Raw genomic sequence first — 13,193 nt, forward strand, 5'->3', positions numbered from 1 at the left:
ATCCTTGTGTTCTGACACCACAGTTCATTTATGGGTTAAAAAAAGACACACAGGACACAGTTTCATAGCATCATAGAATTGTTAAAGTTGGAAAAGACTTCTAAGATCATTGAGTTCAACCATTAGCCCAGCACCACCATCTTAACCACAAGGCCATGTCCCCAGGTGCCATTTCTAGATGGTTTTGAACACTTCCAGGTCCCGGCGCAGCCAGTTGCAACGCCTACCACCTTTCCAGTGAAGAAATTTTTCCTAATATCTACTCTAAACCTACCCTGGTGCCACGTTTCTCATGTTTCTGCTCGGCACCCTCAACAATTGGCACTTAGGATAAAAGAGCAGGGTGGGAAGAAGGCAAAAGCGAGCCCTTCTGTGGTCAGAGGCTCCCTCCCGGCCGCCAACTCTGGCCCGACGCGGGTGGAACAAACGGGAGGGCGGAACTCTTCCACCCAACAGAAGGCAGGAGCCGAGGAAGATGCTTAAATCTCTTTTCAGGACGGGACAAAACCCATCAATAAATGACCAGCTGGCGGAGGTTCCCTGCGCGCCGGGAACAAAGAGCGGCTGCGGCGCCGGCGGGGGCCCGCAGGGGGCGGCCGAGCGCTGCGGCGTCGGGCGGAGCGGCGGAGGGGCGCGGAGGGGCCGCGCTGCGCTCCGCGGGGCTTTGCAGCGCTGCTAATTAGTTCCCTGCAAGCCGCTTATGCAGGGCGGCACTCGAGCATCAGCCCTCTTGGCGTGTCTCCTGAAGCATAGGGCATGACAGCAACTTGCACATCTTGCTGCTTAAATGTGCTATTTAAATAAGGCATGGCTGAAATCTGGGGTTGGATGCTGTAGCCTGGATTAATCTTTGACAGAATATGAAAGCGGTCTCGTCGGATGTTTCTGGCAAAAGATAGGCAAATTTGCCATTCAGACTTGTAAAGATCTAGTTCTTAATTGCTATGACTATTAGTCACTATGCCCATCACTACATCGCACTATTCCAGCATGGAGCTGTGATATACAGCAAAAGCCAAAGAACATTTTTCCACCAGAAGTGAGAGCAGCACCTGCTCTACAAAGGGTTGACTTCCCAACAAGGCAATGATAAATACCAGTCTTACCAGTATATTGTCTCTTGGCCATGATGGTCATGTCTTCCAGACTGCTGGCGTGTTTTAAATTGCCGTAACAGGTACAGAGTAGCTACTAAATTTGTTTATGTTGGCAAAACCTAGGAGAAGGGCAGAATGAGACCCTTCCCAACTCTAAATCACATAGCTGAATTCCTGAAGGTAAATGCATGTGGCAGTTTTACACATTTTTAAGTCTCTGGGCTACTGCACAAAAGCAATTTTGTCTTGAGTTAGTGTAGGCTGAATGGGAGAAATCCTTTTAGAAAACTGAAATGGTAGAATCCAAGTCTTATGCAGCAAACTCAAAGACTTTTTAGAAAATCTGGACGATGCTAAAATCTGAGAGTCATCCTTGTCCTCCAAAGAGAGAAGGATTTCTCCACATTAAAAATACATGATCTTCTGAATCAACATGTTCTAGAGGAATTCAAAATACATTCAGCAAGAGGCAACCACATTTCTGGTCTTTCTGGATTTGTATGACAAAGGAAAGGGAGATCTTATTTCCACTAGTATTTCTATCGTGTAGAATTGTGGGTCATTCCCTGAACAAACCTGTTGGCTCTGCTGATTTTATTCCAGGATAGTTTCTGTACTCTGTAAGTCTGCTGGAAATGTGGATGCCTCTCCAAAACATCATGTTGCTGTTCTGGGTGGATTTCAGTAAAAGTTGTTACACAGCTCTATGGGTTTGGGTTTGAATGTCTTCCTCAATTCAGAGTCAAAGGCCATGAATGCCTGCACTTCAGTTCCTGTAAGTGTTTTATGGCCACAGGGAAAGCCTATGCTGGCCAGGGTGGGCTGTCTGACTTGGAAATGAGCTCCTTCTAAGACCTGACTAATCCAGTTGACCCTCCAGTGTCATTAGTATGCACCTCATATAGAAGCAGCTGTACTGTGTCTCAACAAAGATCAGTCCTGTCTCTACCACTGACGAGTTGCAGATACCAAGGGAAGACTATAGAAAAGGTGGAAAGTTTACCCCAAGATTTCCCAGGCCTCTTCCCCAGTCTTCTTGCAATGTGTGGCTGGTTCAGCCACAGCTGATGCCTTCATGCCTAGTAGGTCTGGATAGGTTCTCTTCCATTGTCCAGTCCCTTTTGAAAATCCTGCCCACACTTTTGTTCACTGTGTCTTGTAGTAAGGATTTCCACCGTGTAACTGCATGTTCTTTGAAAGAGAACCTCCTGTTGTTTTCCTGACACCTGCCACCTGCCAATACCTTGTTCTTCATTTGGTGAAATAGGAGATTTTGCATCTTCCATGCCACTTGTAGTTCTGTAAACTTTCACAGAATCATAGAATGGTTTGGGTTGAAAACAACGTTAGAGACTACCTAGTTCCAAACTCCCTCTCCATGGTCTTCCACTAGACCAGGGTGCTCAGAGCTTCACCCAACTTGACCTTGAAAACTTCCAGGGATGGGGCATCTGCAACTTCTCTGGGCAAGCTGTTCCTGTGCCTCACCATCCTGAGAGTAAAGAATTTCTTCCTAATATCCAATCTAAATCTCCTTTCTTTCAGTCTAAAGCTATTCTCCCTTGGCTTTTCACTACATGCCCTTGTGAAAAGTCCCTCTCCAGCTCTCTTTTAGGCCCCCTTCATCAGGTACTGGAAGGTGCTCTAAGGTCTCCCCAAAGCGTTTTCCTCTCCAGGCTGAACAGCCCCAGCTCTCTGAGATTGTCTGCTTTGTTACATCTGCTGTTCTTTTGGAACAGTGCACAGAGAAAGGATTACCTGGGAAAGCTCCTCAGCTGGAAATGCAGGGAGAAAGTGCATAAAAAGTTCTCAAATCTGTGATTTTCTGTAAGCAGCTCCCAAAGTACTTCTTTCAGTCCCAAGCTGGCCGTTTGGAGCAATCTGATTTAGGACTGTTGATATAAATGAAGTAAAAGCACTTTATATAAGTAAAAGTGAAGGAGAGCACTTTTGCTGTCAAAGGTGGTGCTGAATTCAAGCTATGCAGAACCTTCATATGTACAGACTTCTCAGAAGAGGTTGCAGACAATGTTCCTGCTCAATTTCCCCCTTCTGTGGGAGCTCTGAACTGTGAGAACAATCCATCCGGCTGAGTTTGGTCTCCCAGTCTAATTCTTTCTGGTAGTAACAAGCATGAAGATAGGGTAGGATACACATTTCTTCTCCCCAAAATCTGGTTATCCACAAGCTGTACTCATCAGTTGGCCTCAGACCCTGCAATTCTTGATGGGATTGCTCTGCTGATCTGTCCCCGAGACTGATCTCCAGGAGACCTGTGTGGAGCCAAGGAAAGAAGTTTCCTGAGCAGGGGACAGTTCACACAAGCAGCTATATCAGATTCTGGTGACAAACAGCATCAGTAGGAACTGACATAACTCCAAGCCCCAGTAGGAAGCAGCAATAGAGAACTTCCCTTCTTCAATTTCCACTACTGGCATTCAGGGCCTGAGGCCTCCTCTTGGAGACTGGGTTCATTCTCCATCACTTAGCTCCTCATTGACTCAAACTGCCAAGGAGGACATCTGGTAGCAAAGGGAGGTGGTGCTTTTTCTGAGGTGGAAATACAGTGTCTTTATTAGCTGCTGCATTTAGACTTCTAACTAATTTCATCTAGGCCACTGAACAGTTGGAGAATGACAGCAACTCCACTGAGTTTTGAGGGTACAAGTGTACCTAAAGGCTTCAGCTGTATTAACATGTTTGGCTACTGTGTGACAGATCTGCCGTGGGGTATGAATTCAGGGATGGCATTCTAAGAGGAGCTGGCATTTTTGATCGGTTCGTTGGTCATGACACCTGAGGCAGGAGTTTGCATAAGTCTCAAACCCTATTTCCAACGCCTTTAATGATTGCAGTCACTGAAGTGCATTGTGTCGAGGGTGCAAAGGCTCCATTTGGAGGGATAAAGGAAGCACAAGTGTGAACAGCTGCGTTACTCTTCAGCTGTTCAGTGAGGCTGGGATATCTATCCTAACCCCAGGGTGGGCAAGAAAAAGTGCTCCGAGCTTCACATCAGAGATAAACTTCCTCACTGCCTGCCAGTTTATTTTTCAGATCCTCATGTGTGAGTGTGGGGAACTGAATCCCACCCTAAATTATCAGATGTCCTGGGGACTAGAGTGAGGCAAGAACTGAAAGTCAGTTTTAGGAGTCTTAGAGAAATGGAACCCATGAGCAAAGCTGATTTTTGTAAGTTCTGTGAGATGCACAGGGAGTCAGCAGCAGTGCTGGAAGATGTTATGTGATCTTTTTCCAGATACAGCTGTGAAGTGGACTGCCACTATCCCAGGTCTTTTTGCAAAGACTAGGCTAGCAACCTTCCTGCAAGAAGGGGACCAAAGGTAGAAAACTCTCAGTAAGGGTAAACTCATTAGGACAACAGGTATCTAGGAGGATAAAATAAAGTCCCTACAGGGATTTTGATTTTAAATAATTTGTGAGATGCACAGGGAGCCAGATGGGTTTTAAACAAGGATTGTAGGGACAAGCTCATTTCTCAGTCGAAGAGTATACTGATCCTGTTCATGCTTCAGATGTGTGCCCCATTTTTTATACCAAGTGGAAAAAGAAACCCAACTTCTTGGACTTGACTTGCTTTGCTTCCTGTGAAATGTGTTTCTAAGGTTCAGTTTGCAGAGCTGAAAGAGATGCACGGGACATGAATGGAACATGGTGCGGTGAAGCTAACACACCGTAACATTTCCAGTACTCTGAATCAAGTATCTCTGCATGGCACAGTGTGGACCTGGCAGTTCATTCAAAGCCAGCTTACAACTCTCAGACTTGATATGCACTTGCATACCAGTCTCAGCCATTCTGGCCTGGCTAAGCGGGACTTTGATTGTTGTTTCTTCACAGAACATTTTTTTCTCAGTCAAAAACTTCATGTCAGTTCAGCCCTGTTCCATTCAAGTTACAGTGTTGGGAGAGGGAAAGCTACCAATGTTTGCTTTCTGTACTGAGAACAATAATGTTGGAAGCACTAATGAAGAGAAGGAAGGATGTTTTCATAGAAAACATGTTGCCTACGTTCCATCTGAGAATGCGAAAAAACTGTGGTTGCCAGCTCTAAACTTGACAGGTTGCTGCCAAAACAGAAGCATTGCCAATAAAAGCAAGGAGAGATTTGCTAAGAATACAGGCAGAGCTGATTTTGCTCTTCGTGAGTGGAGAACAGTTGGGAAGTGATTAGTCCACAGTGCCACTTGAAACAACTTTATCGTATGTGCCATATGGACTTCAATACAAACTTCTCTATAGTTTAATACTTGCTAATAAAGAAATCAACAGAAAGAAGCTAAGTGAGAAAAGTTACATCTATGTCTATGTAGACTGAAAGAGAAAGAGCGAAAATGGAAATTGAGAGGGTTTTTTTTTGCAGAGTTGCACTGCTAAACCTACAAGCAAACAGTCAAGAGGTGAGAACCACAGATCTGCCCATGGGAAGAACAGGAAAACTAACAATCAGCCAGCATGGATGAAACACCTCCCCAGGAAAGGGAATGCAAGACTTGAGGTAAAATGCAACACCCCCTTCTTCAAAGTGTGCTGTAACTTTAGTCATCTGACCAGAGTCCTATGTTCTCCTCTGTCATTTTCTGGCTCATCATGGCCACTTAAATTACATTACCAGTTACATTATATATGATCAGTTAAGTTATATTTCTAATACCAAAACAAGGAACCACACTCCATAATTCAGTCAAGCATCTATATTTTCAGAGTCAATAAAGACTTGTCAATTGAATCAATTGAGCTTTGTGATCAGAGGCAGGTCAATCTTCTACAAAACACTTGAGGACGTCAGTTCCTAGATTTTAGGTCTGGGGATTTAGTTTTTCTATAAACCAGAAAAATCTGGGGCCAGATTAGGTAATCTAAGGTATTTTCACCACACATGCCACCCCATCCATCCGTCCATCCATCCATCCATCCATCCATCCATCCATCCATCCATCCATCCATCATTAATGCCTCTAAGCAAGACTACTTAAAAACACTCATAAATTGCTGATTTCTTTAGAGCGCCAGTTAGGATTATTTATGTTCCATTTCCAGTTATCTGTAAATAAAACGTAACAGCTACAAAGACACTAAAGGAGGGGAAAGGCAGAAATGGAAGAGAGAATAGTCAAGAGAACTTTTTAGAGTCAATTAAAAGAAGTTTTTCCTTAATTCATGCTATACCAAATCCATATGAGACTTTGGGATTTTTTAGGTTGAAAAGTTTCTTGAAGCAATTTGAATTTTAATTTTGAAGTTTATCCCATTTCACATCAACTGAACATCCTCATGCTGTGCTCAGTACTTATAAGATCTATGCATTTACCTAGTGTCAGTCTCAGGTTATCCAAGCAGCATCAGACAAGCCATTTCACCTCTGTGCCTCCATTCCTCCTCTTCAAGAGGAACCAGAGCATTCTTCTTGCCTACATGCTAGCATTTTCCAGAACCCACATATTTCCTGATTTTGCTTTTGACCTTAAGTAGCTTTTGGATCACTGATCCAAAAGCTACGTAAGGTCAATGCAAAGATTTCAACTGATTTCCCTGAGCTTTACCTTAGTTTATAAATATACTCACTCTGAAGCCTTTGGACAAACAGCACTGTAAAAATGCACTGTTGGTACTGCTGCATCTTACACTGTCTTCAGTCCCTTCTTTAGCTGGCAATAGTCCCACGGAAGACAGACTGAGTGAAAGCCAAGTGTCAAGCTCCAGATTTCACCCATTGTCTTCTAAAACAACTGAGTTGTAATGCAAATTGTTCTGCTTTGTTAGGAATGAAGTGCAGCAACTCAACAGAAGTGTTTATTCTCAGGGATATTTCTTGATAGACAAGCTGCATTGCACCCAGGCGGGGAGATTAGCTTTTTGTTACATCCTAGATGGAGCAAGCCGAAAGGGAGCTTCCCTAGTGAGCAGAAGTATCCATATTTCCTAAGCAGGGAAGGCAATGACAGTTTAAAGCCAAACTCCTGTCAGCCAACAGGAAACCTCCCGTTAGCTCAGAAGTGCCCAGATTTATCTAATAAATCGGCAGCACAGGCAGGGAACTGACCCAGAGCCCACATGAGCAAGAATAGCTCTGCAGATTGGCCCCGTGACTCTGCTCCTTCTTTAAGCATTGTCTAAACTCCTTGCATTCATTTACCCACGTTGATGAATGGCTGCCGACTTTCGCCATTCATCAGTGCTGAGGCTGGGAAACGGCGTGGAGGCGCTTCTGGCCTTTTCAGTCCCATTTGGTTTAACACTCATCTACTGAGGTCTCTGTTTAGTGCTTAGGCCCTGACAGGAACCTTTCTGTGGTGAAGATCCAGCACTAGTTAATACTGGAAAGGAATCCCGCCAGACAGAGAAACCCTGCAATGCTTCCTCGGTGTCTCCCAGGCTATAAGGGTTTACCTCTTAACAAGATCGCCGAGATGAACAGATGTGCCCTGACCCGAAAATTCTCAGCGTTTTGATCAGTGTATTAACACACAACACTTGAATTGTCAAAATCATTTACACCTCCAAACACATTCCTTTTGCCAGGCAGTTGGAAGAAGTGTGTTGAATGTTTAAACAAAGGCACTGACCTGTGTGTGAGACTCAGCAAGCTCTTTGGATCGCTCACCCTGTAATATTGCTTGTCAAAGCAAGGCAGAGGTAGGAGTTCCTAAGTCTGAATTGCCACTCTGGAGTCACACAATACACAACAGACATTTCTTTCTGGCCTAGAAGTGGTGTCACGTGCAGAGAATCCTCTGTAAGCTCATGCAAGTGCACTGTGTCAGGTGGATAAGCAGGGAAGGTCAGTCATGCTGCTCCTCAGGGTGTTTCCCGGGGCTGGGCAAGAGGGGCAGCATTTATGGTCAGATAAAGGTCAGAAATCAATAGGGTTTAGGGCACATTTATGTGCTCTTTTAATAAGCAAGATCATCTTCAGATCCTTTTACAATAGTGTGTTGCATCATTCTTCATTGAGGGTGGAAGGACAGAGGTTGAAGATTTCAGTTTCTGTAGCCTGGGATATTTTGTAGAAGCTGCCAATGTCTTATTTCTGTCTATCAAGTGATCTACCAAAGCCATTGGTTCATCTTGGAGAGGATCCAGGGAATAAGAAAGAAATGGGTAACAATAACTCATTATTAAACCTGGGTTGTTGACTCCTTCCACCAGTGAGTAGTTTAGATATCAGGGATCAAAGGCATTGCTTCCAGCAGGAGGCATTTGCACACACATCTGTTTGGCACTAATAAAATAGCTGCTAGACAAAGTGGAGACTCCAGCCTTTGAAACCTATCCATCTGTTGTTTGGGGCTGAGGGCTCACAGTTCCTTGGGCAGCATTTGGAGTGATTTTGAGGATCCAGCAAAAGACATCTTTTCTGATGTAGCAGACTGTGTCAAAGTGGGAAGGAAATATTGGAGGAACTGCTAAGTCAGCTTGCACATGTATTTTAATGCTATTTGTAAAAAGATGTCTTCATCCCTAAGGAGACTTCTTCTCTTTTATAGCTGGAACCTTTCTGGTTCTTACCCAGTGAGCATGTGGCAATATAGAAGAGGATGACTGCCCGCAATCGTGTGAGATCTACAGCAAGAATGAGACTACATGGATAGAAAGCAGCTTGCAGAAATGGTGCAGGGGTAGTCTGCTTCAAGTCTCAAAGTTATGTCCCCTAGCCTGCATGGAAGTGTTCCTGCTTTGATTTTTTTATCATCATTGGTTATGGGGCACATGGACACAGAAATCAAAGCTATACCTTTCACATCTGACCATAGTAAAAGGTTAAGTAGTGAGATACTCTTGTTGTGGGTAAGCACACCCATACCCCCATGATAAAAGGAAGCCTGCAATTAATTTGGTGAGTACAGTAACCCCAGTGCAATAAAAACTGAGAGAGCTACTTTTAAGGAAGTTACAATGTATTGGTGCTTATACAAACATACCATGCAGAATAAACATAGGCAGAGGAAGAAACATCAACAACAAAACTCTCAGTGAGCCTCACTAAAGATCCTGCAAGTGATCCTACCTGTGAACTGAGAGAACTCCAGCTTGCCCAAAGACACAAACCCAGAGAAAACTCAGGGAAAGATTATCATGGGCTGCTGAATTGAACAAAAAGCAGCATCAAAATAATGGCTGATGTAGAAGAACCTGTGTATTTTCCAGAGCTAACAGTTTTCATTAAGCAGGAAAGCCAAATAATAAATCATAGTCCAGGACACATCCCACAGAAACAATTCAAGAGATAAGGTGGATAACATACAGGTCATGAGCAGGTGTGGAAGATGCTGGAGAAACAGCACCGTTTCACTTCCCATTGGGATCTCTTCTGCAGAAGGAAAGCACAGCTGTATAATGGATAGTGAGGTACATGACACAGACTTCCAGTGCAAAGGATTTTTGTAGCGTGACAGCAGAGCCAGGGAGATTCACATATGCAAGGCACATCTCTGAAGGCTGCCATTCAGCTACCATTGTAACTCTGCTCTGAGATCAATGACCAATGTGATTTCTGCTGGATTACTGACCCAGCTGCCGTGCAGTACTAAGAAAAATGATAAGCAAGAAAATGAGCTGGGAGAAATACATCCATGTGCTGATTATGCATTGGCCAGTGGAAGGTAAATGCAATTCATAGTAGAAAATGCATTATTCTGTACAAGAAACAGCAACCTATTATGTGCTGGAAACAGCTAAATATCCTGATCTCAGGAAAGATTCAAAGAAACCAACATGCTTTAGAAGAGTCAAGAGCCGACCGACAACAGCAAGCAGAATTTCAGTATTGATGTGTGCAGTGTACTAAAGCAAGGATAGCTGGGTGCCTACATCTCCCTGAGGGTTACAGACTTGATGACTTAATTGTCTGTCTAGGTCTATGACAACAACATTGGGCCATTTCTCCTGGTAAGTTGGCTCCTTCCATTTTTCTGGAAAGCTACTTTTTATCGCTATGGAGTTGACCAAACAGGATGTGCCTGACAGTACCAACACAATACCTGTCCAGAAGAAACATGATAAGGGCAGGAAGCTGGGGGTGACCTCAACATAGGCAGAACAGCACCTTCATCCACATGGTCTAACAGTTCTGGAGCAGGACAGAGCAATGACAGTCCACTGACTGTCCTAAACAAGAAGAAGTGAGGTCAGAGAGCTCAATCAGAAGCTGTAGGAGATGGGTCAGAGCTAGGGCAAAGCTGGTTACAACACAGGTCTGGAAAACCAATCAGTAAGGCAAGATAAGGCAGAGGTACAGTTCAGTCTAGATCTGGGCATCTGTGCCCTGAGCTTACCTTGGGTCTGTAGTAGACAGCCTAACAAAGGCTGTGTGAGATGCTGGTACTCAGTTTATTGTATGGGATCATGGGGGAATGCCAGAACATCCTTGTCATATGTGAGGATGAAGAGGTTATTGTAGATCTTATCCAGCTCTGTACCAAAATACTTCAAGAAGGTGAAAGCCCTTCAACACTAAGATAAAGTTAGATAGTAACCCCTTTGTGCCATCTGTGAGACTAATGAAGCTGAGAGATTTGCTAGCCTTGACTATAAAGCCAGAAAACAATGAAGAACACCTATAGATATTTTCTGACAACATGAAGAGAAAAAGACAGTGGCAAGAAGATTCCTGGCGGTATGACAAAAATTAAGTATGCAGTCTGTTACAATTCATACACAGCATTAAAATTATAATTTCTGCAAATGGCTGGACTCTTAGAAGCTGGGATTCATTAAGGATGTGATGGAAATCACATGGAAAGGATGTGATGGAAATCACATGGAAATCAAGGACCTTATGAGAAGAAGCAAGAATCAGGCCTCACACTCGGTTTCAAGTGCAAATCTGGGTATATAATTAAATCAAACATACTTCATGTCATCAGTACAGACCTAAGTCTGCCTTCACTGTGGGCAATGGGAGACACACACTTTCCAGCCTGAGGCTGCCGCCATGATTCACATGTACCATCACAGTGACACTGCATGGACAGCACTGGGCAGATAAGACCTCTGATCCTCACAGTGCCACACACCACAAGGGTCCCTGGTAATTATGATCAGGGAAATCAGAGGCTAGTGATAGACATGAAACAGGGTGAAAGGAATGCACCACTTTGCAAAAGCTTTCAGTTTTTGCTCATTTCCCGGAACAGGAAACACCATCAAAGGCAATGCAAGAGAAGCAGCAGACAGCACACTCAAAGAGACAAGCGCCATGAACCATGTCCAGAAATGGGTGCTCTTGTAAGTAGCCTCTGCCATCAGCTTGCTTGATGGGGAGTTAGGAAGAAAAAGCTGTGGGAGCAGCAAGAAGGATCAGCTAAATGGATGCAGCAAGAGGAAGGAAAACATCCATCAGAGAACAGGAACAGTGCACACAATGAGTAGGAGAGGGATCCAAAGTCTGGCAGATTTGAAAGGCAGCAATAAATGTTCTTCTAGATGGGTCTGTGTGTTGATAACTGCAGGGTTTGGCAAGGCAGCAAACATTCAAACAAAACAGACCAACAAAAGCAGCTAAAAAGCAAGAAACAGCAAGTTGTATGGGCCATGGAGCTGTGAGTGCAGGCTTGGAGCAGGCTGGGCTTTGGAGAATGCACTAGGAAGTCTGTCCAGCCACATGCAGACACAATGACTGCTGTTGCTGCAATGCCTCTAAAACAGCTGGTGTTGGTGAAGCACAGGTTTAGTCTTAGAAACATTGCACTTTTCTTTGCTGTGGGTCCTACTAAGCAGTGCTACTAAGCTACAGTCCAAGCTGAACACACTGCCAGTGCCCCCAGAGACATTTAAGACTCTTTTTCTGCCTTATACTCCATCAGCTGCAGAAGAGCGCATGTGTCTTGAAGAACCCCAGGTCCAAACCGTACCAGGATCCCTGATTTTCCAATTGTTTTGGTGTTTAGGCTGCTGAGGGTGAGCAAAGTGTGTGATAAGACACACTGAAACATCTGACATGAAGCCCGTCTCCAATTCTTTCAAAACAAATAGCATGCAAAAAAGGAGCAGGTTTTAACCAGCCTTGGTTTGCAGCCAACATGGGCACATGGTTAGCTTTAGCAGGACTGGACAGCATATGGCACAGCGACCTGGCTTGTTGTGAATAATGGAGTATAATAAAACCTGTCAAACTGCTATTGGCAGCTAGGGTGAGGAAAAGTCTCAGTGCACAGACAGTTTGAGAAAACCTACTTGTCACTGCCATGCAAAATATTTTATGGCAGTAAATATACATCATAAAGTGCCTCTCAGCCCTGCGTGCTTTATCCTCAGTCCCCGAACTTCTACAGGAGTCCAGCACAACTGTGGGGATAGCAAATGGGAAATGATAACAGCTGGGGGGAACAAAAAGCAGGTGCACGAGAAGGTGAAGAAGATAAAGACCCAAGGTCCAGAAGCAAGAACAGCAGGAGGAGTTAGAAGGGTAGTAGGAAGACAGAGGAGTGTCATGGCCACCAGCAGGTGTGTTGGCTGAGAAATACGAGGGGACTGCCTGTTGGCCCAGGTGGCAGAGGAGGAAATGGTGTGTACTCAAGGCAGGCAGAGGGAGGAGGAGGCAGGATCCTGTTGGAGAGGGCAGCACTGTCTGGCTCTAGGTTGGAGGAGGACTTTGTGGCTGATGGGAGGGCTGCATTTGTGTGCTAAAGCTTGAAGGCAAGGAATCAACATGGGAATTTCTTAGTTGTTCCATCCACACAGCCAGCAGGGAAATGTGGGATGGGGAAAATGCAGCTCTTTACCTATAAAAGTTCAACCAGTGCTTGGCCCCCACAGCATCTCTGCAGAGCTTGTGGGGCCGTGAACTAGGCTTGCAAGGGCAAATCCAGCTGATATGCACGGACTCCATCCCTGGCCTTGAAGGACTGAACAGAATTCTGCCAGAGCAACGCAGGTCAGAATTAACCTTGAATTTTCGTGTCTTGAGTCATCAGCCTGAGCTTAATTTTAGGCTGCATCTCTGGAGAAAAGTGAGTATTGCAAGGCTTAAGGGCAGCTCAGCCTGGGCTTCTTTGTGCCCTGCAGTGCTGTTCTCCCTCTGGCCTTGGATTTGTCCAGTTTCTGGAATTGTCCTGCTCTGCAAAAGCATAATGGGGA

This window comes from Fringilla coelebs (assembly GCF_963513975.1).
Source record: "Fringilla coelebs genome assembly, chromosome: 2".
NCBI lineage: Eukaryota > Metazoa > Chordata > Aves > Passeriformes > Fringillidae > Fringilla > Fringilla coelebs.